Source organism: Melanostigma gelatinosum, assembly GCF_949748355.1.
Source record: "Melanostigma gelatinosum genome assembly, chromosome: 8".
NCBI classification, from domain to species: domain Eukaryota; kingdom Metazoa; phylum Chordata; class Actinopteri; order Perciformes; family Zoarcidae; genus Melanostigma; species Melanostigma gelatinosum.
Genome location: NC_136641.1, coordinates 22,167,085 through 22,172,797, shown reverse-complemented (window position 1 = coordinate 22,172,797; position 5,713 = coordinate 22,167,085).

The window sequence follows — 5,713 nt, the reverse complement described above, 5'->3', positions numbered from 1 at the left end:
ATTTACAGATGTCAACTTTTTTTGGAAACGCTGAGCCCCCAATGAAACCCGGACGGACGATATGTGTGCCACCGTATTTCGCTCAGTATCAACCGCTGTCAACGCAAGCCGCCTCTGTTCAGGACCCGGAGCTCTGTAGTCCTCCACGGCAGCGAGCACAGCGCTGCAAGGCGACGAACGAACTGCGACGACCGGCATGCACCTCGGCTGTCAGTGTAAGCACGGATTTCATTGGCTGCAATTTGCGAGGGGGATTTCACACAGCCTTATTTGCTCGCACAGACAGTGTCATAAAGTTGTATTTCCTTCAGTGGTAATTATTAATCAGTGTGAGCAGCTGGTTATTCTTACACCTTTTTTTATTATTCATTTAATTTATTATTTCAGTTGCAAAAAGCTTAATAGTCTGACGTGCAGTGGTTAATGGTAAATTGCACCCCTACTGTAATGCTTTATTGCCTTTACAGACAATAACCAAATTACACCAGACTATATTACAGTTATAGATATGTGTCTTTAAAATATGAATCAGGCTGGGAACTTGTACAATCTGAATTAAGGTGAACCATCCTCTATTATATTCCTGTCCAATTTCACTAAAAATGGGGTGAAAGCACATGAGAGGACAAAATCAATAAATGATCAATTATTTCAATTAATACTATAGACTGACCTTAAAAAACTGCAGCCACATGTGTTGTCATTTTCAATCTTAAAAAATATATTTATATGAGAATATATTGCTGTTTTACTTTGCTCTAGAATTTGCTTCACTGCTGCGTATAAAACAATTTAAAAATAGGCCCACGTTGGCACTAAAACAACACAACGTCAGACACTCATTACATTGTTGCCTATAGACCAAATCCATACATTTATCGTATCGTCCCGGCAATTATGCACAAAAAATCATAACAAACCTGGAGCCTCATGTCTCTTGTTTCCCTCTGTTTCCTGTGCAGACAGCCTGACCTGACTTCACTGCCCGTCGGATCCTCAGCTTCTCACTCTTCTCTCTGCTCATCAAGTATGTTCTCCTCACTTGACTCCTATCCACCACTCGGGGGCAGTATATAGCCGGAGAAGCCAATGTTGTGGGCCCACTGGGGGGGCACTTTCTATTACAAAATGTAAATTTAAGTTCAATATTTGCATTAACCTCATCCTGCTCAACTGGTTCAAGTCTGCATTTCACTGAGGCAAATATCATGCAAATGTACTCTTGCAGGAAAGTACCGACTTAAAGAACTTTTTTTTTTAAAGCCTTCAATGGCATGATGATGTTTGAAGAAGGATGTAACCAGAATGACAGAATTTGCACAAGAGATTTTCTTTGTAACAAAAGCCCAGAGGCATATGAAAAGCAAGTTACAGTCAGACCAGGAGACACGATGCAGGACCTGCAGGGCTTCACATTCAGTCAAAGAGGACGGAGCCAGACGCACAATAGACTAGACAACACATTATTCTGGGTGTTGTTGTGGGGTGAACGGTGGCACTGATTACAAAGGGCCTCCGGCTGAGGGAGGCCCCCAGAGTTTATAGACTCCAATGCCCTTTGTAGTTCCTCAAGTGGGTATAAATATTTGATACATCAGCTCAAATTGTTCTGTCTTCGAGGCATGATTTGGTTGAAACCTATAAGAATATAAACCTGGATCTGTTTTAAACCCCACGACAATTGGTTGTTTTGACCCAGTGTTAATAACGTGGGTTATTTCCCCAAACTAAAACACGGTGAGACCTGTTCTATATAATCTGGCTCTGTTTAAACTTGCATATCACTGTTTGTTACAGATCGTGAATGATCCATATCCCCTACAGTTTTGAATATCAGGTGCACACTGTTTTGAACAACTGACAATAAATCAGTTTCATGGTAAAACTTGAGCTTGTTGTGTTTAACAGTGGGTCAGAATAACCATATTGTAGTTTTGGTAAATATCCCAACAATAATATAAAACACAGGGTTAAAACAACCCACTGTATTGGTTGTGATTGGTGACCTAGTGGTTTCCAACCCATGAATACTAAGCCAAACTGAACCCAGTATTGTGTCGCTGCTATGTCGACCCAAATTGGATTTGATTACAGCATAAAAACAATTAATTCTGAACCGGGGACGTATTCAAACGTGTGACGGCCAAAATGTGCAATCAGAGTAAAGTCAAGCCCCAGAAATTCCTCAGGTTACATTTGTGATAATTGACCATCCCCTCATGTGCAATCATTTCTAACCTCCTTCTGCTTCCACATCCAGCATGCTGCCATTACAACATGAAGCATGAAGGCTGTAGCACAGTGTTAGAGACGGACAGCAAATGTCCAGCGACCAAGGTATCCTCATACTGGCCGTGTGCCATGAGATAACTGAGCACACGGATGTAATTATAGACAAGAGTAATACATCATTGTTTGCACAGTGTTGTGCAGATTTAATAAGCAGTGGCAGCCAGTGCAAACACTGCTGGCTCATAAGACAGAGCAAGACCTGCTATGTAGGCCAACAGTGGAAGAGAAAGGTGTGAACAGACAGGCCTCTTCCCCTTGTTTTCATGGGAGAACTCCATCCGCCAATCGTTCGCGACTTGCAGCCGGTTTGCCACAAAGCACTTCCTGTATGTTGCAGTCAACACAAGATCGGAGTAGGAGCCGAAGGTGTCCGGGTGATCCAGGATATTAGTGGAGTTTCGTGTTTACTGTCGTCTGCTGATCTGTTTGTGTGTTTGAAAACTGACCAGCCGACAAGAAGCTGAAACAACAACAAATTTCCATAATAGGAAATGGATTGGTCCATACTCCATGAAGTAAATGCACTTGATTCTTATTGTTGCTTCTCTTGGGACAGATATATGAATAAGGATGCTTTTGTGTATTGTGAGGAAAAGTTAAACCTGAAATTCTTACAAATCTCAGTTATGACACACAACATATCCAAAACCGGACACATTTATATGAATCTCGTTGGTTTCACTGCCTAACGAAGGTTCCTCTCTTTGTTGCTATTTCAAAATGTTGCTCCCACGTGTCACATTGTGTTTGCTCATACATTTTCTCATTCATTTCCCACGTTTCCAAAACATTCTGATCACGTACGTTCCATTTTTCTTCCATTCATTAGAAATCTTTTTAAAATCTATGTACATAAAATTGGCAGCACTTTTATTCAAAGTATTTTTGTGTGAGATAGGGCTTCCCCCTCTTAGAAGATTTATTTTGTCCATAAGCAATTTCTCCATGTATGAGACAATGGATACTTTATGTTGTTGTTCAGTCACTTCAGTTTCTATTGTTGTTGGTGTGGGTTCATTTGCATAAAGCGTCTGCCAAGCCAAATTTGACTATGCATGAATGACGAGTGAAAAGTGATGATATATGTATTTTTATTTTATGCATAATTGACTGTGTCCCATGTGTGTGTGTGTGTGTGTGTATATACATAATTCTCTACTTACATAGTTACCTTGCATGCAGCAGTTATGAAGTTTTTATTTGTACAGACTGATGATAAGTTGCATACAGACAAACAATATCCTGTAGATTGAAAATAGCATCATGATGAATGCGTTGAACGTTGCCAGTGATGATGTCATTAAATTACTAATGAGGGGTAACAAGGGAATCCCACTCTTTTGTCTATGAGACGATTTTCCTGTAAGGAGACGACTCACTGGACAGATGGTTTTGGGGGATCTTAATGAGATACTTATTCATGTCTGATGTCAGAAATCCACGAGCAAAGGGGGGGGGGGGGGAGCCTCTCTCTGCAGCATTTACTGTAGACTGTGAGGACGCACAGTAGTAGCAATACAGTTCCTAAATTATTCAGCTGTTTTAATTGCAAAATGCTGTTTGTCAGAGTATCCGTCACACACTATCTCAATATTTATTTGTGTAACAGAATAAAATTATGTTTTGAGGCCTTATATAAGGCCGCTGTGCTCGCTTCTTTAGAAAATGACCAGCGGAGTAAAGAGTGAAGACAAGTAATGAATATTTCACTGGCACCGTCACTCCTAAGCTGAAATGAATATCACATGTGAAACACAATGGTCTGGTCGAACAGTGTTGTGTCTCGTGAATTGCACAAGTCAAAGATGTCAACATGAGGCCAACAGAGACGTTTTAAATAGCAGATTTAATCAGGTTGTGCTTTAGAACAACATGTAAAATTTCTTCTGCAATGCTGAATGTTGATTTAATTTCAACGTAGGTCGACTTAGGTTAACACTTTAAGGTCCTTATTAATATGCCGGTGGTTTTCGTCCATTTAATATGCTGAAAACAAACCTCAGAGTCAGAGACATTTGTGACTCAATGTCATTGTTTATCATCGTTTCTTGCAGCTGGTGTTGATGGTCATACAAATTGTGATAAAAAGATGAACTGAGGTTACCGTTTCCTGTCCTTTGTCCGTGTCTAACGTGCTAAATACATCCTCGTTAGTAGCTCACCTTTTTTTTAATCACTTATATCCTGTTTTAGTGCCACAGGTGAATGTAAGTAGGAAAAATAAATACCTTGTGCAAATACAGTGCATCCAAGAAGACAAAAACAAACAGAAAGAAACTGTTAGCTGGATTGTTGGGAATACCCTTTCGTCATATTTACTAAAAGATCATATAAATATTCAAAAGAAAGGTTAAATAGTAGACGGATACAGTAAAACATACTACGGTATATTCCTGTCTGGAGGTATGCACAGTTATTTAACACGGCAGGAGAGGTCACATTATGCTGCCTCGACCAAAAATAAACACAAAGGGAACAATTTTGCATTCATGGGGACATAAAACTATATTACATTGTAAGTACTTTTTTTAATTACCCAGTACATATTGAATAATTACAAGGTACAAATGGGCTCCTTTCACAACAGATGTTTCATGAAAAGAAGAAAAACAAGGTGTGGCCCTTAAACTTGCAGCTAAAAAACAAACAACAAACTTGAAAACATACTTTAATATACCACAATGTAATTTCCAGTCAGGTACTTGAACATTTAAAAAACATAAGCCTAACCAATAGTTTACATGCAATTTCCCAAAGTAATTTTGTAAACACATCAACACTGTTACATCATTGTTCCTGCCTTGTTACCTGTACCTGTAAGGTCCTCAGCAATCTTGCAGTGTATTTTATTTCTAGGTCTCTCTTGACTTTAACTGTTTCCCCAACCTTTTGTCTTCTATCCCTGTACATACAGGCACCACAATATTTTAATTATTTAAGTATTTTATTCACAAACAAAATATTTGCGGTCTGTGATTTTAAAACCTTACCGAATTGATTGTTTTGGTTTACTGTCATTGCCTGTCAAATGTTTGGTTTTGACATCATTCTATTGGGTTGGGTGTAATGGTGACATTGTTGCTGTCATGGAAATATAACTAACAGCCAATTGAACAATAAACAGAAGTTATATGATACAATAAGGGCTCAATACATCAAATATTACAAATAATATGATTTAATGTCGCTCCCATATGAGCGTTGTCGTAATTTTGGAGATGACACAGAATCCACTTGGTGTGATAAAGTCAGATTGAATGTATGTATCACACATACATGTATGCATGTAGTATGTGTACATATAAATACATATATATGTGTCAGATATATGTAATCTTCAGGCGATCACGCTTCATTATGATGAGGATTCAGAGTGATTCAGGCCGGCCGGCAGCTGCTTGATGAGAGGCAGAGGGAGGGA